Genomic DNA, 20,371 nt, shown 5'->3' with positions numbered 1-20,371 from the left:
CTTCTCAACTCGCCAATCTTTAACGGTGGTTTTGAAAACAACTTAATATGAACAGCATGTCCTTTAAATAATCACGTAGGTTACAAACTCTCTTTACAACTGGGAGAATAAGCTGAGATGAGAGCACTCAGTGGATCGCTTGTGAGCAGACCGTATAAACAAGGGTTTGTCCAATCTGCCAGAATCATTTTCCTGCTCTGAAATTAATGCCATCAAAACTGATAATACTACTCAAAGCCCACTGCGGATCCTGTACGTTATAAGCAGAGAGATGTATCATCAGCTGGTGTAAACTGACACTGCTCTTAAACCCTATGGAACTACACTGATTCACAGCTGCTAAAGATTTGTCCCTGGGTCTTTCTTTAGCACTGACAAAACCATGAAACCAAACTCTGGATGCTCTTCCAAATTTAAAGCTCCCATTGACTGCAGTGAGAGCGATGCATGAAGGAGGAAAGGAAGAGTGTAAGCATGCCATCCTAGATAAGCACACGTTTTCCCCCTCCCTCTGTTTATTCTAAGTTTCATGCTAGTTGTTAAAATTGTAACCTGGGAGGAAGCCAAGAGCGTGGTGAATTTTAAGATTTCTTCGGTTCCTTTGACATACTCACTGAAATTCTATTTGATAACAATGATTTGTTAGGACAAGCCCAGTTTGCTGCCATCGTGCAAATAACCCCAGTGAAGCCCACAGGAAAAGCAGCGCCATCAGGAAAACATGACTTGACCCATACTGTTACACCAGTAGGATAAAGTTTCATAGTGACTGCAGCACTGTTCTTGCATCTGTCTGTGATCTATCCTTGCACCTGTGTTAAAATTATGTTTCTTATATCCTTCTCAAGCAGTTTTTCCTCCAAGGATATGATGTAGCGAACCCTCATCCCAGCAACCTTCATCCGCACGCCCAGCCCCAAGGCAGTCAGGACTGACACAGAGCAGGAAGGTGTAATTGCCTGAAAAAGGATTTTGCAGGAGGGGTACTGAGATGTTTCTCAGACCACCATCCTGTAAAACTGCAGGCAACACAGAGAAAATATGTTTGTTTTACAGACAACAATCTTTACGCAAAGCTAGTTTCTCTACATGACTCCAAGGATTGTAGCAGATAGCCAGTGCGTGCATTTCTGACTGCAGATACATGGAACAAAACAAGGCAGTTTTGGAGAACCATCTCTGCACATCTGGCGTTATGGCACACGCTGTATTTATCTAGAGGTATTTGCTTTACATGAGTATCTCAGGCGGTTTTATTGCCTTCTGCAAATACTGCATGCAGCAATGAAAACTCAGAAGTCCTGCTTCAGGAAGCTACCGATAAGAACATCGATAATCATTAAAATAGGTCAGCACTGCATTCACACAAAAAGAAAAAGAAAGAAGATTTTAAAAGCGTTCCCTCACGCTACTCTACCATTAGACATTTCAACATCAAAAAGTAAAATGGAACATTCCTCAGCTTAAACATATCCAAATACAATCATATAGATCAACAGCACAGAAAAGAAATCATTTTCTAGCTACAGTTTGTTCCTTACAACTTCCCGAAGAAAAGAAAATCACTGTAGATACCACAAAACAGTTTGACTTAAGAGCAACTCATCGCTCAGCTTTCCGCACAACCGCATTTTCTTCCGATAATCATAACGGAGGCATTTGAGGGATTTCCATTTTTACCTTTGCATTTCTCCTCTTCCAGTATCCATAACCAATCATCGCTCTGCTCTTCCATTATGCTTGGTACATCGCAGAGTGAGAAGCATCTTCAATAAATAGTATTAAAAATAGCACACACCCGGTCTCCCCGCCGGAGCATGCTCCGACAGTGCTGACACCTCAGCTCTCAAGGTAACCATGCCCAGCTGGGAGCTGGGAGGCAAGCCCTGTGTGAGATTAGCAGTGTGCAAGCCTAATTGCGCACGCAAACTTGCCTCGATCCGTGACGAAGGCTGCTAAAACAAAAAGCAGCGTGCAGTTAAGTGATGTGACTGAAAAGTTGCGGGTCAGTTTACAGGCGTTCTTCCCCTCCCCAGAACTCTCAGCTTCGACGCTTTGCGCTCACCTAAAAACTTACATGTGGCATTTTGGAGCGGGTCAAGCAGCCAACGCGCCAAGCTCACGCACACCCAGCCAAGTGACAAGGCAGGGAAGCCAAACAGGTGACCCACAGACACACACATACATATACACACACACACACCTGCGCTGCTCCGTGGCTCCTTTGTTCCATCTCAGCGCTCACCGGAATGCAAGCCGGTTTGAGGGCTGCACGCACCTGGGAGCAGCGGGGTGCACAAACGGCCCCGACACCGCGCGCATCCCCCGCCGGTGCAGGCAATGAGCGAATGCACAACACGACAGTCATTAACAACACCGCACAACGGCTGCGCTGGGCGAGCATGTCCGTAGACCCGCAAGCGGCACTGCTAAAGGCACAAACAAGCACGCGGCGCTGCACTGAGCACGGTAACGCTGTTTTAATGCAAGCGGGCTGCCGGGATGCCTGACAGCGCGCTGTAACGCCCGGCTCCCCTCACTGCATGCAAGAACAACGACCAAAAAAAAAAACCAAAAAGAAAGATGCTCACGAGGCTCCAAGTGACCCTTCCTCCTCAAGGCACCACCCTCCAGAACAATGCTTTCCTCTAGCAACGCAGAGCGTATCCCTCGATGCCGGCGAGTGAAAGTTTGGTTTTTTTACTGCGTGTTTCACATCGTTCTCCTCCCGGTATACCACCCCCCGCTGCCCGCAGCCCCACCTGCCTCTCGCACGCCGCCCCGTACCCCGCACCCCGGCTCCGGCACCTCCCGTCCCTCCCCGCCGGACCGCCGATGACACACAGCGTCGTCCTTCCCCCCCCTCTGAGGCAAACTGCTGCCGCCCGCCGCCCGCCGCCCGGCCCCACTCACGGCCCCGCGCCCGGGGCACCGACGGGGCGCCAGAAAGCACGCTGGAACGAAAAAATAAACGTAAATCGCAACAACAAAGGACACCGCGCCGCGCAAGCGCCTGCGATTTCTGTCTCGCTCTTGGTTTCGTTCTCTCGTCTCGTCGTTACCTTGCCCGATAAGGGATGTGCCCAGCGTCCCGCCGGCCCGGTGTCTGCGCTCGGCGCGGGGCCGCCCGCTGAGTGTACGGTGCCGCGGCCGCGCCGCGTTACAGCGCAGCGCCCGTCTTCCTGCCAGACATGGTCTCTTCCTCCGCCTCCGCCGCGGGAGGAGATCCGCCGCCGGCCGAACGCGGTGCCGCGGTGCCGCCCGACCCGCCGCCGCCTCCCGCCCGGGCCGGCTCCTCTCGCCGGGCTGCGCCGCCTGCCCTCGCCCCGGTCCCCTCCGTGCCTGCCCGGCTCCCCTCCGGCTCGCTCTCCCTCCCGCCCGTCCCCCGTCCTTTATGCGCCGCGCTCCCGGCCGTACTGTCTGTCTGCGAGTCTCTCCCTCTCCTTTCTCTCTCTCCCCGCCCACGCAGCGTGGTGCGCCTCGGACCGCAGACAGCGGCGCGCTGCTCGCCGGCTCCGCGCTCACTGCGCTCAGCGCCGCCGCTCCGGCTCGCGCCGCCTCGGCCACCTAGCAGGAGCCGCGGGCTCCGCCGCCATGGCGCGCCCGACCCTTCCCGCCCCTCTCTCCTCGCAGACACCGCGGCCGGGCGGCTCCTTTCTCTCTCTCTCTCTCTCGGCCCTGCCCCGCGGCCGTGCCCCTCCGTGCGCCTGTCTGTGCGCGCGGTGCTGCTCCTCCGGTCACACCCCGACCCTCCCCGGCAGCCCTGCCCCAGCCGGGAGCTCACACAAAGCGCCGGTCAGGGATAAAGGGGAGAGGGCGCGTTCGTCTCCTCTTACCCTCGCCAAGCGCTCCCACCCGCGTCCCATCGACCCCCCCCCCCCCCCCCCCCACCCAGCCTTAAAAACACGGCCCCCGATTCCAGCCTTAGTGAAAGTGTGCGTGTGGGGGGGGGGGGGTGTTTTATCACTAATTTTGCCAGAGAAATCTGACAGCGCCTGCAGTGCTCAGCCGAGCTGCTGAAGAGGGGGGGAGGGAGGGACTGCAGCAGAGTTTGGGTGGTAGCAGATGAGCCACTCAAAATGGGGCACATGATCCCCATCTCTTCCCCTCCCCCTGCCAGGACCCGAGGATGGGACTTCTCCAGGAGCTCCTGCACAACCGTCAGGGTGCAGGGAAACGGCACTGCACCGGCAAACGCTTTTCCAACACACAAAACCTCTGCCATCTGCTCCGAAAAATCACAGCTCATTTTACTCAGCTGAATAAATCCAGGCATTCCTTCTGCACCGGGAGAGGAAAGGGCCTTTACCTCTGCGCTAGGTGACTATTAACGTGCAATGAAATTATAGCGGTGCAGCACCAAATGTAATTGCCGTAGATCAATCAGAGCGGATCCAGCAGTTCAACTGCTGGAAGTGCACGCTCTGTGTAATAGCTGTGCGTCTCTACAGTGCCCTCCACCACAGTCACCTGAAAGGGGCAGCAGCGTTGGCACCGGCTGCAATTAGCAATCCTACAGATGAAAAATAAACAGTCCATCAGCGTAACGCAACGAGGTGCTAGAAAATACAGTCATCGTTTCTGTCTGCAGCGATACGAATAACCCGACTCCCACAGACAGATAATTCTAATTTAAAATACGCTGTGAAAAATGCACTCTTTTTATTACATGCTTTCAACAATTCCCTGTTTCCGAATAGTTTTCTACACTTAGCAACTGCAGAACTCAGTCAAATGTAGACAAGTTCACAGAAGGTGTGTGTGTGTGGGGGGGGGGGGGGGGGGGTTGGTTTAGTGGGTATTATCCCAGCACCCCTGGAATCCCTCCTTCCCCTTACAAATGAGCACCTGCCATCACCAAGGACCACTCAGCAGGGTTGGGCTGGAAGAATACAGCGAGCACTGAACCGTACTGGGGAGAGCATTAGCAGAGTCCTGGTGCACGCCTCCAGTGATCACAGGCATTCAGCCAAGGACACCAAGACCCATGTGCTAATGCACCTCCTGATGTGGCTGACTCCTATGATGCACACACATGGCTCCATCTGCTCTTGATTTCATTGTTTAACATATCTCCCTGAGACGTGCTACAAGTTGCACCTGATGGCAAGAAGAGTGACAGAAAGGCTACAAAACAGCATTACACCGAAGCTTGCAATAGCTGGTGACTGGGGCAGGACCCATTCTTGGCTTTGAAGTGTTTTTTCAGCCAAAGTTCATGCCTACCAAAGCTGTGTTGAAGATGTGCTGAAATGCAGAGGACCTCACTTGGCTGCTGCACATCATCCTAAGCAGCGTACCAGCAAAGTTGGAGGCTGCAGCAGGACATGAAAGGCATTCATTCAATATAGACCTCAACCAGCCTGTAAAGGGGGTTAAGGGGATACTTCACAGCCTTGCCCCAGTCACTAGGCACAATGGGAAACAGCTGCCACGTACCCACAGCTTCTCCTCCACAGTTTGGATCCTGAAGTGCCCTTGCAGTGGGAAGCACTGAAGCTATATGTCAGCTCTGAAAACAGATGAAAATTCATTCAAACTGTAGTCGTGGCAGTTCACTCCCCTTTCTCCTGTATGGCAGGATGTTTGGGGCAAGCTACTAAATGCTGAAAGATGCCAGCTTCAGCAACAACAAAAGAGGAGAGGGAAATAAATAAATAACCCTCATCCTCGCTACTATTTCAACTCCGAATGGCAAGCAGCATCAGGCACAGCACCTGTGAGGAGGTGACACTGCCTCCCTTTGATGAGAAGTCACCCAAAATCTTTTAGGAGCCAGTTCTGAATCCATCGTGGAGGTACTTAAGGCCAGGTTGGATAGGGCCCTGGGCAGCCTGATCTGTGGGTGGCAGCCCTGCCCACGGCAGTGGTTTGGAACTGGGTGGGCTTTAAGGTCCCTTTCAACTCAAGCCATTCTGTGGTTCTAACAGGGCATGCATCTTGCTTCTCCTCTTTTGGACTTTTTTGTGCAGAAAGAAAAATCACAAAATCACAGTCACTGCACAATCACAGTCTCTAAGAAATGGGAAACCATGGCAATGGTCTGCTGCCGTCTGTGCTGGTTGGTAGGCATGCATAGGGATAACTGTCCATTTAAGCTTCATGGAAGTCAGCAGGAGCTATGTGTTTAAACAGGGTCAAAATTTTATAAGCTCTGTCACACAGTACTTCTCCAAGTATTTTTGGAATGAAGCAGTTAACCTGCAGCACATGCTTTCCCTGTACATACACAAAATTCCATCAGGCAGCACAAAACTTGAGACATTTGTGAAACATCACAACAGATTATAATGCTTCTTCACTGTGAGCACACTTTGTAACTACGTTCACTCAATTTCACTTTGAAATCAAGAAAACATTAGTGGGCTTTCAAAACCAGAATCAGATTGCAAGTATACGATGTCGGAGAAACATACAGGGATTCATGCAGTTCTGCAGCCACAGGAGACTCCTGTAATAGAAGGCATGCAGTGTTTCTTAATAAAAGCTTGCATGACTGGTTGCACATTTCTTCTTCCTCTAGTCATTTTTCAGTGAAAGAAAGCTACTGTGTAGTCTCTGGTGTTTTGGAGTTATGCAATGATTCAGATTAAGGCACTGCAGTATAATAACCTAACTGTTGATGTATTTTATCATTATCTTCTGCAAAAGAGATCAGCCTTAGCAGTTTGTTTTAAAGCTTTTTTTCCCCCCCCTCCGTTTTTATGTCCTATGTGTTACAAACAAATTAATCACGTGTAATTTGCAGATGGACTTAAAAATACTGCACTTCTATTTAAAATAGCTCTTTCCAAAATGTAAATATAGCTAAATCACTCTAATTCTCAGACACTTCTCAGGGAGAGCTGAAATATTTATTCCAGTGACAACACCACAAGTGAAGGAAAATTAACCAAGCGATTTGTGTACAACTTGAATAGTATTTCAGATTTGACAAAGCAAAAATGAAGCTTTATACTATTCCCACTGAAGTCTGTGAGAATTTTGCAATGGACTTCATTAGGATTAAGATCATGCACCTAAATCTAACACTCTGTCTTTGGAGGAAGATCAATGAACAACCCTTTAAAAATATAATCTGTTGCTAGAGGGGCTGAGGAAGATATTTTTTTCCCCACTAAAAGGAAAGCATCGTTTCTTTGTGTTTGACATTTCAAATCCCCTCTTAGTTTCTTTTAGAAATCTCAAAATGTTTGATGTACCATATCTATATCTCTTGAAAAGGATATTCCACTATAGAGTTCCTCACCCCACAAAAAAAAAAAAAAAAGAAGTGTCTTCTGATCCCTTCCAAGACCAGAAACTGCAGTTCTTTCTCAGCTGTGACTTGCAGAGGAAAATGAGCAGGAATCTGAACTGTAGCCTTGAGCTAGCACTGGTGGAAATGGGTATTCCTGTACAAGCTTTTTCCTTCCTTTATGCTTACAGGCAAGAGGACTGAGGGCTTTCAGGTCATTGTTGGAGGGACAGAGGACTGCTTTATGAATTAAATGGTGGCTGGCAACTCAACAGTAAGTCACAGGCCACACAGAGGGCTCACCTGGTATTATCACTCAGACACACGGCCAACAACATGTAAAGAAGTTTGACGGGTTAAATAATGCAGTCAGAGGCTGTTCTCAGTTGTTCTGGGTGTAAGCACATCTCTGATGTAGGAACTAAGCATCATGTTGGGTTTTTTTCTTTATAATGTATATGTGCAGTATGCATGTTTGAGTTGAGAGACAAGATGTACAGTGACAAATGAATGAAAGCAATAAGAAGAGAGACTCAGCTGGTGAATGCTGTGAGCTGTGGTGTTTGAATGGAGCAGCAAGAAACTGGTGAGAAAAGACAAGTCCTAGGCAGGGAATGCAGCAAGCTAGTTATCTTGCGATCTGTGACTTACCACGGGCAATGTGCACTACCTACTTAGATTAGATGCACTGTAGGGGAGTAATCAAGCTGAGGAAATTCCAAGATCTTTCAGTATGATTTATGAGCTTTAATAATCTGATGGTTCAGGGTCACCTAAGAGCCCAGGAACTGCTTGGATCACAACTATGAGTGGCTCTAGGGAAGCTTAGGACAAACACAGCATCTCCAGGGGAGTACTTACAGTCATCAGCATAGGAGCCATAACTATGAGAACTCTTCCAGCACAAAGCAATTTCCCTTCAAGATTTCACCAAGGAAAGTCATTACTGCACCCCTTTCTCTAAAGCAAAGCATGAGAGTATAGCTTTCCTCCCAGCATCTAGAGAGCAGACAAACTTTGGTGACAATTTTCAGCTACCACAAACGCATACAAATAGTTTAGGCCTCCAAAAGTACATGGCCTTTCCCTCTGCTAAACCATCACTAAAACTGAATCATCTGTTCTTAAATATCCTGGCAGAAAGGAAGTCAGGAGACCAAGGGGCTTCCTGGCTGAGCAAGTGGATCTAGGAAATTACAGAGAGAGGAATCCTCATTTACCTTCTAGAAATTCTGCCACAACAATATTAAGAATAGCAGTAAAACATGGTTTTAGGACTATAGGCTTATTTTATCACTCAAAAGTAATGCCAGATACGTTTTAGAGATGATCATATGACCTGTAAGTAGACAGAGAACAATCATACAGACCGTGAGGTATTTCTTTTCAGCTGTCTATTTCACATTGTCAGTCTTGGTAATGTTCACCAGTTCTTTGTTCTGCATTTTGATCAGAGCAAATAGATGTAACCCAATGTACTGCCCATTAAGCAGGCAGTGCCACTGCCTGATCAGGTATGATAGGAAAACCTGGAGACTGAAGCTGGTGAAATTATCTGGAGGTGAAGAAAACATGAACTGTTGTGCCAAACAGTTCCTGTAACCCAGAGGACTCAATTTCTCTCTTTAAAATCCCTCTGAACACGTTGCCCTCTTAACTTCTGCTTCTAGAAACGTCTAGTATTCTCTGAAATGCATGTTTTGAATGGAACATCTTCAGAAAAGGCTCCCACTAGACCTAGACCTACCTTGCAGATATTTTGACATGCAATTTAGTAATACACCAGTAGGTTGATATTCTTCAGTCTCGTTTTTTGTTTTGTTTTGTTTTTTAAGAATTGTTTAATATCAGAGCCTTTAGCAAGGATCCCAGCCTTGACATCTTTGTAAGCTGGGCGTGTTGTTTTTGTGCAGCCCACCCTACATTACTGCAGTATACTCCCAGGCTCACATTTGTCAGAAAGCTACATTACTAGCCTCCAACCAACAGAATATATTCATACACTAATCCTGGGACTGCTCCAGCTATTGTACAGAGCAAATCAACTGGGGACGTCCCAGCCACTGGCTTTGACATTGGTCCAGCTGCTCCCAGCTCAGCAGCTGCAAGCCTGAATTGCTGACTCAGGACCATACACAAAGTGAAGGAGTTCAGCACATCTCATTGAAGAGGTTTGGAAATTGTTGCTGATTTAGGATCCTCAGTTCGCAGTATGCTTTTAGAAGAAGGTTTGGCTTTTCTAAAGTTACTCTCAAGTTGGTAGAAATAATATTTGAGTATAAAGAGGTAAAAATAGCATGATGACTTCAAGATGTGGCTGCTGGTACAATGAATAGTCACATCTTAAACATTACTGTAGCAGTATTAATTGAAAGAGAAAACCACAAAAAATACATCAGACCTAAACAAGGATGAACCTGCCATGTCACAAACTAATTCTCCAGATCTGTCCTCTACACAGAGATTTATGATATGGAAATGTAAGGAAAAGAAAGTCAGTTCTCATTCTGTAAAATTATGACCATCTGTGTTTTACCCACCCTCACACGGCTTTATTAACCTGCTCAGTAAAAGCAGCAGCAAACAGGCAGTGAAGTTCAAACACTGGTCATTATTTCAGCACAAGAGAAGATGAGGAGACCCTCAGCAACAGAAGGAATGAGGAGTGTAACATATTTCTCTGACAGAGAGGCTTCCATCACAATCCACATGACAAAATGTAGTTGCCCTCTTCAAGGCCACATCGTGCTTGATGTGCTAAACAGTGAGCAGATGTGCCAAACAGAAGCAACCTGAAGTTTAAAAAATGAGAAGCAAACAGAAAAGCGTAGGCTCTTTGTTTAAATCATGCTTGCCAAAACCAGCACTTTACAAACTACTGGAGGCAATGTAGGACTGCCTCTTTTTTTTATACCACACGCACCAACAGCATATTAGTCTTCTTTGTACTTGGTAAAAATGAGCAAGAAAGGCACAGATGTAACCATACTGCTCACAGTCAGCATGACTCTGCTTAGGACATTCATATCCAAAACCTCCAACAGAGGCAGTAGCCCTATAACAAACAGGGAAGAATTAGGAACGGGAAGAACTCCTGCTATGTGCCATTTTAACAACCTCTCAAGTACTGTCAGTTGTGATAAAACTAGCAAAAACGGGGCTTTTGTCATCTGATTTGGAACTCTGAGTGTTTTCAAGGGCCTCTGGGTTACAATCCTACTGAGGAGTTTTTGAAATCCGTGTGATAGGGCATGGGAGTTGCTATGTTCACCAGCCTCTTCGTGGGCTCTTAGCTCCCCAGGCTGAGTGCTGTAACAGCTCAGAATGTGCCCTGTACCTGTGAGCAGAGCATGCTGCTTTCCAGCACACTTTCACCTCTCCAGCTTCACAGCACCAGTGCTCCAAACACTCCGAGCAGAATACGAGTTTGGCTGGCATCAATTTAGCCATTTGCAGTGTTTCTCTCAAACGCTTTCGAATCAACCTTTACACAGGTTCCACCTGCTGCCGAAAACACACACTAAGGAATGTATTGCTGCTTACAAGAAAAGAAGACTGAGAGGGGACCTGATCCAGGTCCATAAGTATCTAAGGTGTGGGGGGCAGAATGGCAAGGCCGGACTCTTTTCAGTGGTGAGAGGAGACAGGACAAGGGGAAACGGACAGAAACTGCAGCATAGGAAGTTCCACACAAATGTGCGCAGGAACTTCTTTACAGTGAGGTGACGGAACACTGGAACAGGCTGCCCAGGGAGGTGGTGGAGTCTCCTTCTCTGGAGATGTTCAAGACCTGCCTGGATGCCCACCTGTGCGACCTGCTGTAGGGAACCTGCTTTGTCAGGGGGTTGGACTCAATAATCTCTGGAGGTCCCTTCCAACCCCTACAATTCTGTGGTTCTGTGAGTAGAGGCACATGAAACACTGGCACAGGCTGAATGCTAAGAGAGACACTTAAGCTTTCAAAACTTTGAGGTCTTGCACTGGAGTTTTAAGCATAGTTATTTCTCAGTCACTGGTCTGAAATACAGTTCCCCCAGATTTTCTCCGGCTGCCTTCTTGCTTCATCTTGCCTTATCCTCTAGACATATTTAAATTTTCCTTTGTTTGGAATCTACATTTTTTCACGCCCTGAAATTATAGCCTTTGCAGTGTGCAATACTGTAGAAAGTCCCTTCATTGAAAGAGCAGAACATGGTACAATTTTAGAATCATATAATTTCCAGCATAATTGTTAAATCATTTTCTTCCTTTTCTCCCTCCCCCTCTTGCTTTTTTTTTTTCCTCCAAAGGGAAAGATCCAAAGTGCACATCCAGAGGGAAAGAATGAGACAGACAGAAAACTTAACAACTTCGTAATACCATGCTACATTGCACCTCACATTTACTGCAACAACAACCCTGCATCAATGACAGGACTCCCTGCCTATTGCCTCAGTCACTCAACGCTGGACTCCATCCTTTGCAAGGTACTATTGGTTCACAAACACAACCTTCCTTGTGTGTTTGTGACATTGTGTTCCCAAATATCACATCATAAAAATGTTAAAATAAAGCTGTTCATAACATTTTCCTGTGCGCCATCTGGGCCTTGCAAGAAAGCTGACATTAGCTGTCAAACTAAAGATAACCACATTTTCTCTCTTTTGTATCGTTAATGTTTGTCATTGCAAATTTCACTTTAATGCTCCGATTACATTATGACATTCTTGCAAACTGAATGGCACTAATGACTTTCATTATTATTTACACACTTCCTTAATTATAAGGCTCTCCCTCTCATTCACAACATGTTCTCCCTCATAACCCTCCGATATAAAGCTAATGAATTTTAAACTTTCTATTACATAAAAGCTCGTGATTAATTACCCAGCTTCCTGGTCTCTTTATGAGGCCCAATGCAGGCCTCTCCTGCGGTGTTGTAGCAAAGGGGAATAAGTATGCAACTTTTATCCCCTCCTCGGTGAAAGCAAATAGAGAGATAAATAGAGTAGCTTTCTCTTTAAATCAATTTAACTGAAAACAAATATACATCAAACCATTCCTCAGGAGAAATCTAAATCTCTCTATATTAGCAACATGTAGTAAACAGGATAATAATGCCTATTATTATCATCTTTAATTTTTCATGACAACAGTTTTTTAATCTAGTTCAAGTAAACGAGGCAGTAGAAGTAAAAACATGTGGCTTTCACATAAGACATCTGAGTGCTATACGCTGTATCGCCAAGATCAACTATTCATGCGTTTTTAATTATTTAAAATACTGGACTCCTTCGCTGATAAAAAAGACAAGACAAAAGCCCAAGGTTGCTCCACACCAAATGAAGGGCAGCTGTGACAAATATAAATTACTGCACTTTACACTGACGAAGGTAACAGAATAAACCAGAGCCTAGAAGACTTTGAAAGACACTTGAGGGGGAGCAGCCTAGCAATGAAATTCAGAGCTCAGTACTTAAACTGCAGCCTATACCAGCGCCTGCACAAGCTGCATGTGTCTCAGTGCCTGTGCTGCCAACAGCAATTGGATTCTTGCAGACAAATTTAAATTTGCTGTCAGCCGAGGGGAAAAAAATGGGTTAATTAAAGTATAGCTATTCCCATCCCATTTGCTTGCTGGAAACTTGACCTTAAGATTATCGAGTACCTGTGCATATGAAAAACTTATTTCCTGCCAACCCAACGGGAGTTTCCTTTTATGCCTTTCTCCTGTTAGTAAAGAAGGGAGCCAATATCTATGCAAATACACACATAATTCGAATATGAGTATAGTCCCAGTTGGGACTAAAGCACATCCTGTCCTGTTCTGACTGAATCAATGTCTGGCTAGGTATAAATGGCACACTCACTGACACCAAGCAAGGGGACACTTAGTAAGAGGAAGATTCATTTGCCAAAGCTGTTTACTTATGTATTACCTTTATATTAACTCCTACTTCTGATGCAACAGAGAAAGAAGAAATAAAATTGGGTTTGTTGTGAAAAAAGCTCCTTCAGCTTCTTTTTTTTTTTTTTAATACTGTAAATTTCTAATCACTCGCCAGTGTCACAGAAAAAATCTAGGAGCAAATTAAAATAAGCAATTCCCTGAAGGTTCAATATAATGGAGTGGCCTTTGCGAGGTGACACCCTGCTTTGGTCTGCTTTCAAACACCTCTTGATTTGTATGGCAACTATGCAGTCCTAGCAGAGCAAACAACTTAAAAAGAAAGTTTCTGAGGGCCTAATTCATGACTCAAAGAGTAGACTGTATGATAATCCTGCTATCTTCAGTTAAGATCACATTCCAAGGCTGCTACTTATCAGAACTTGAGTTACGTAAATTCTGAAACTCTCCAGCATCAGAGGATGTCTTGCAGTTTAAAACAATAACAACCACCACCATTGCCTTAAAGGAATGAGAAATCCATCCTTCCATTCTCTTTAATCCTATCTTGTCACACGTGTCTGAATGTGAAAGACATTTTGGACAGAGCCTGTTAGGCTTTCACAAGGGGCCTGATTATACTCTTCAATCATATTTTTGTGCCCATCAAGAAATGTCAGAACAATTGAGAGTCAACTGAATGCATGTACACAAAAAATCCTTTGAATAGGGTAAGAAAAGCCTAAGATGCTCTTGAAAGATTGGTTCGTGACCCTAATTTCTGTTTTACTTATGGATAGTTTACATGGTAGATAATCTTCCTTGAAATACAATTGGATAATGAACCTCAGTCAACATCTCTCCATGTAAGAGTTTTTCTGTTAGATACATTCCTCTGGAATGCATTTGCCAGTATTATCTAGAAATAATTGTACTCTAAAGAAAATGATGGAGTCCTTGGACTGCTTAATGTACTTCACTGTTAACAGCACTTGAAAGGAGAAATGAGACATCACAGAGCAAGATACAAACATAATAAACCAGCTGAGCCAACCCTCGTACAAAGATGTAAGGACTACTAGAGAAGGCTGATAGTTATGTCAGAAGAGATAAAATTAGTTGCAGCTTTACAAGTAGTATCACGGTTTGAGGTTACAATCCTAATGCTTACTTCTAAGGCAGAGCAAGCTTACAGTCCATATAGTATGACAAGTAAAACACAAGTGTACCTTACATGGCATTAACCTTATACTATATAGTTATTCACAGTAATTTTGTTTATTGTAACTGTTATGCTTGGAAATTCTGTTTAAGACAGTTAAACATGCTTACATCACAACATTCTCTTGAAAAGGAATTAGCAGATCTTCTGAGATTCCTTATGAAGAAGATGAGGTTTATTAAACAATTTGAAAGTGAGATAGGCACGATGGGCAGGAACCTTGTTACATATCTGTGACTCTACAGGGGGGCTTGTGATGAACTGATCTGATGGTCACGTGAAGCGTGGAACTTCCTTTTGTCTCATCTCTTCTCTGAACATTCTGAGAGCTTTATAGCTCACCTGTAAGTGACAGAGAGAGAAGTGCTGCATACTCATAGGGACATGGCAGAGAGAAAGGTGAGATGCCACTACAAGAAGTAATTGGTGGCAGTGGGGAGTGATCTGCTGCAGCTTGTTCTTGCAATTGATTTTGTTGTTACATGCTATGAGATCTCCACAGCTCAAGAAAGATGAGCCGTGCATCACCTGCGAGAGCTGCATGTGAAGCAACATCATTAAGCAGGAGTTACGTCTTGCCTTCAAATATGAAGGCTCTCATCCTGATTCTGCCTTTAATTTAGTGCCTAACTTTGAGCAATTCAACCCATTTCCCGATGCCACTGATTATCCTTTACACCTGTTTCTTCTGATCTTTCCTGTGGCTATTGTAATTCCAGATAAAGGACTATCCATCACTGGAAGTTTACATAATGGCAGTCTGCAAAAATAAAGCATCCTACGTCCTAGTCTGAAAATAGCCTCATTGAAGACAACAAGAATTTTACATTGATCACAGCAGCAATCTCGGTTGCCAATAACATCATCTGTATGTATTCTTCTGAAATGTTTGGTATCGATCAACACAGTTTTTAAAAAGCACAAACAATAAATTATTCATTTTGATTTATAAAGCAGTTAGTATTTATCACAGACAGAGCACTTCTACACAAGTCAGAATACTTCAGGAAAAAAAAAAAAAAAAGCCAAAAATAAACCAGATCAGATTTTCCCTGTATTATAACTGTAATTACTTTCCTATATACATAAACCAAAGTGGGAATCTCTTTCCTGAATTACCTAAGAAAAGAGACAAGCCTCGCAGACCAAGAAAACCATTGAAACCCATTAAAGAAAGTGCCTTCAAGGAAAACATCTCACTAATAGCTTCCATGTGCTAAAGGCAAAAGCGCCCCTGTCTGTTTCCAATGCAAGTCCATTGGACAAACGCTAGTAAATCTGTAGGAGTAAAATTACAATTATAATTCACAAATTAAAATTTTTGATGGAACTGCACATCACTCGAGAACCTAGATGAATTTGATTCTGGGCAACTCTTAGGTTATTATACCCTGCTACAGAGAGAAGCACACACTAAGAGATGAATTTCGGAAAAAAATAATATGCTGCATTATCTTAGCTGCAAACTCTTAGCCGTACAACTAATTTCTTCTTGTGTGAATAATTCTTACTATTCATACAATGCTTGCATTTTTCATGTCCTGCTTTTCTTCTGCCAAAAGCTGGCATCTTTTGACTGCAGGGATGGGGCAGGTACCCAGCTTTGCACGCTGGAGCATTACAGCCAAAATCAGTGCACTTATTTCCAAAACAGCAGCAGGAGGATCATAACATGGCCACCACAACCCCCTAAATAGCAGGGCTCTTTTCTTTTAACTTCTGTACTGTTACAGCTGAAAGTTTCATCATGGTGAAAACGGAAAAGAAACAAACAGCATCACCTGTATCCAAAGATCTCAGATTGCAGGAAAGACTCCACAGAAGAGGGATCTCCAGCAAGAGACCCTTCCCCAGGGACAGTCAGCCCTTCAATGGGTCTAGGAGAGGTGCAGCCAGGTTCCACCCCTTCGGTCACACAGCTGAATCACCTTTACCTGTGCTCCCAAGGCTGACTCAGTGCTCGCCTCAGGTGAGCAATCACTGGTTCAGGCCATGACTCAACAGTTCCCATACAAGTACCCAGGAACTCTTTCTAAAGTGAGCATTTCTCCAGCATCCCCTGTAAGTTTTATGTCAGTTTCTGTGCTGCGTTTTGTTTTTGCTCCTCAGCAAACACAGTGGTAGTTGGTAAATCCAGACATCCATTTGAGAAAATGAGCAGAATTAAGCAGTGTTTCAATTAAAGTCTTCTCTGTGCCTATAAAAAAGGTAGCCAACAGCTGCTGTGTCCACATCTCTAGAAGATGCTCTGCTTAAAGAGAAAATCAGATTTTCCAGTGATGCTGGATTTCACTCAGCATGCCTCGTAGGTCCTCAAGACTCATGTTTTGTACTTTCTGCTTCTTCTCTATCACCATAAAGAAGTGCTTTACCTCTAAAAAAATTAGAAGCTCTGTCAGACTCCATTTGCCCTTCCATTCCTCCATGTTGCCATCCTGTGCCCCATGCACCCCTCCTTTCTCCTTTTACTTCTCCCTCTCTCCATATTCATGCTGGAGGATATACCACGACGAGGTTCTCTAATCAATCGTCTGACTCATTGCCTTATGGTAGAATATTGCCATGGCTAATGACTAATATGACTGCAGGATTTCCAAATGTCATCTTACCGGATCTTACAGATTGCCTATTAACTATTTCTTAGCCTTACTGGGATTAGTAGAGTAGTAAAATAAAGCAATATGATTTAGCACAGTAAACTCATTTCTTAGCAGCTGATTTCCAATTATAGGTGTAGCCCAAAATAAGACAGAATAGGACGTTACATTTCCTAACTGAAAAACAGTTTGCAAGCAGCTTTTCTTTATGATACTCAAAATTTTCATCCACACAATGAATAGCAAAAAAAATAGAGGATGAATCTAATTCTTGAGAGATGGCAATTGATATTTACATGCATACTGTGATTCACTAGAAAAGAAATGTGTGAAACTCCCAAGGCAAACAAATACTGTTAGATGCATTTTGTTTGTTGATTTTTGTTCATGCATACCAAACATTTTTTCTTCCACATTACAGTCTTTTGGGGAGAAAAGGAGTCGCACAGCACATTTTCTTTCTGCAACTCCTGCATCCCTGCAACTGAAGCTAATATTTTTCTTCTGAGTTAAATGCAGTTATTTGATGATGGCGACTTCAACTGATGTGAAAACAACATACTTTGAATACTGAGACTTTTCCACACTGATAAGGGATTAATCCAAAAAGCAGTAACAGTGATCGCAAGGAGAGCTGGGGATGAATTTAAAATCTGACAATGCACAGACAATGCTGGGCTGAAATCCTAATAGTGTCTAAACACATCTAGCATTATTTAGACACATACACTGCTTCTGTTTTTCTTTCCTTACAACACTCAATTGCATAGTATGGAACAGCAGACATTCTCACTCTTTTGCATTTTCCAATTGCTATGCTGTCATGAACAAAGAACTTGCTAATCAGAGGATTTGGGTACTTCCTCTGGGCAATCAGCTGTTACATTCCTGCAGTTGGACCATTTCTGAAAGCACAATTATATTCTACTAGTTCTTCTGAACATAACCAATTCCAATATTTCCCAGGTATCGCTTCACAAAAACATGTTGATACCTTCTTGATCAACTCATCACCTCTCCACTGAAAATGAAATGACGTCGATGTGAAACAAACACCCTCAGAGCTTTAATGAAAGGGGTGAAGGGCTTGGGAGCGTTAGTTCTTTATTGCTGAGTGAATTAACAAGCTGTATTGTCTGCAGTTTAAAAGAACAGAGCCTGTAGCTAGAGGAGACAGCGTCAAAATGGGAAGGGTACTGTAAAGATTAGTGTGTTAGAAAACTAATGAATAATGTCACACGACCTTAAACTTGCTAATCTCATTGAGACAGCTTGTTAGATCATCAGATTGCCCAGCTGAGAAACCTGCTTCCATTGCTGCTGTGCTTGTGGTGTCAAATCCAATTACTGTATCTTCAGATGACTTCTCATTCATCAGGAAATGCAACTGGGAAAAAAAAATATCCACAAACAGAAGAAACACACAAGATAGGTGCTAGTGACACCTGCAGCTCTGTCCCTTTCCCACAGCCCTGCAGGCTCTAGCTTCTCTAGCACATAGCTTCCACCTCAGAAGCAATGAGGAGCTCCAGCATATCAAACACCATATTAAACACCATAATAAACGACACAGTGGAAACATTTCTACCTGAACCAGCAAGGATTTACTGGCAGCCCTCAACTCAGCTGCAACAGGGTCTGGCCTCCTTCTTTCTGCCAGTTTTTCAAGTTCATTCTGTATATATGGGTTGTTCTTTTTTTTTTTTCAAAGCTGGGGATGCAAATGTTACCATTGCTGACCCCAGCCTGTTGTTTCATCTTGGCACAGTCTCATCAGCATGCCTGAACTCATGATACAGTAAAAGCCCCTTCATTACCAACATTTGCCCCAAATCCAGCACCTTCTAGAAGGAGGCAAAATTCTGGCAGATGAGATGAAATCAGAGCATTTCTGAATTCATGCTGCTGATTTCACCTGAGCCTCGTTTTTTAACAACCATCTTTACAGGAACATTATACAACACTGGGTAAGGTTTAAAAATTGCTCATTTCATGGTATGTAATGAAAAACTTCTATCTTAGCTTCATGCGGTGCACCTAATAAACTGTTGTAGAAAACTGCTGAAATATTAGTGCTATTAAGTTGTCTCCATATTTAAGAGTAAACATTGCAGTAGTTTGTGGTTTGTGGTTTTGTTGTTGTTTTTTTTTTGACTCAAATGCAAAACTTTCCAGTTGTTGAGTCTGTAGTGACATTTTCAATGCTCCTGAAACTCTATGAGATGAACCTGCAAATTTCAAGTAGTGAAATCAATATGATTTGAGAAACACTATATTAAAAACTTACATTTCAGGCCCGTCATCCTCACAGAGCTGACACTTAGCACATAGTCATCATCTTATTTATCATTTTCCTACTGTGTGAAAGAACTCCTCATCTTGTTTTGGCTGCAGACTGTCCAAGCATACTATTAAACCCCTCACTTAATAAGATAAGCAGTTTCGAATGGGATTTAGAACTCTAGGTGCAATGCAGTCAACATCAAGCACTGGCAGAAATCTCTTGCAGTAAAAGTCATGTTTCCCATCAGAAGGGGAGAAAGGGGTTCTTTGCTTGTCTTTAGAGCAGCCACAGCTCCTTATAACAAAGGTTCTACACTCAGGAATATGCTGGTAATTAACTTGGGATGCTGTTACAGAACCCTACTGAACTGATATGCAGTTGATTTCTTTCAGATTATCTGGCTGCTAAAAACCTGGATGTTCAGTTTCTCATCTGTTATACAATTGATTCTTTATTCTGAGTCATTTGGTAGCCTCTAAAAATAGTTCATTCTTCTTGAATTAGCAGCACAATGTTATAGATCATGTAGACAGAAAAGCCTTTCTCTTTCCTGCTGCATAGCCAAAGTGCTACAGGGCTCCAGCATCAGAAAGTCATTGCAGTGTATCATAACTCTAACAGATGTTACTGCAGGCCACTTTGAGAGCTAGAAGGAAAATAAAAGAAAGAGAAGGAATGGATTACAGGTTAAAACAATTCCTAGGCTCCACAGTAAAACACAGTGTGCATAAGGGTGGGCTGTGAGTTAAAAAATACATTTATTGCAGTTTACTGCTGGGGCACAGTAACTAATTTTTCAGTTCAGTACTCAGCTCCTTTAATGCACCTGAAGCAGAAGGTGATAGCATTCTGAGAAACAGAGGAACTATCTGCTGTGCAAACAAACCCCTGTTTCTGATAGAATCAAAACTTCAAGTTCCAGATCTCCCAGTGATGTCCAGCAGATTCAAGTCCCAGGAACAGAGGAATACACTCATTTACTGTGCTGTGGTACTACTAAACTATTAGCCAGTATTCAGCAGATGTTTTTTTCTAGGATTACTCCCTCAGGTAAATTAGATTATCTTTTGTTTTGCTTTTTTAGCTACGTGATATGTCTCAAGAGAATTATTTTTCAGTAAAAACACTTGAAATCAACTCAGCAAGCTGGTGAAATGAGAAACAG

At 43.9% G+C, this 20,371-nt stretch overlaps 1 protein-coding gene across 24 annotated transcripts in view; it reads right to left on the bottom strand.

Annotated features, from left to right (window-relative positions):
- ARPP21 (cAMP regulated phosphoprotein 21) overlaps positions 1-20,371 on the bottom strand; it is a 185,969-nt gene that overhangs the window by 127,815 nt on the left and 37,783 nt on the right. For 8 of the 24 annotated variants that reach the window (XM_048952077.1, XM_048952099.1, XM_048952089.1 and 5 more), the window contains exon 1: positions 3,063-3,304. The exons of 1 other annotated variant lie outside the window; for it this stretch is intronic. The gene's annotated coding sequence lies outside the window, so the exon portion shown is untranslated. Of the gene's footprint in view, positions 1-1,680; positions 2,049-2,203; positions 2,534-2,591; positions 2,751-3,062; positions 3,305-3,417; positions 3,777-20,371 lie in introns of those variants that run through there. 15 more of the 24 variants (XM_048952097.1, XM_048952098.1, XM_048952092.1 and 12 more) reach the window with 7 other exon arrangements.

The sequence above is a fragment of the Lagopus muta genome, chromosome 7 (genome assembly GCF_023343835.1).
Source record: "Lagopus muta isolate bLagMut1 chromosome 7, bLagMut1 primary, whole genome shotgun sequence".
Lineage (NCBI taxonomy): Eukaryota > Metazoa > Chordata > Aves > Galliformes > Phasianidae > Lagopus > Lagopus muta.
This window is presented reverse-complemented; position numbering and strand designations above follow the sequence as displayed.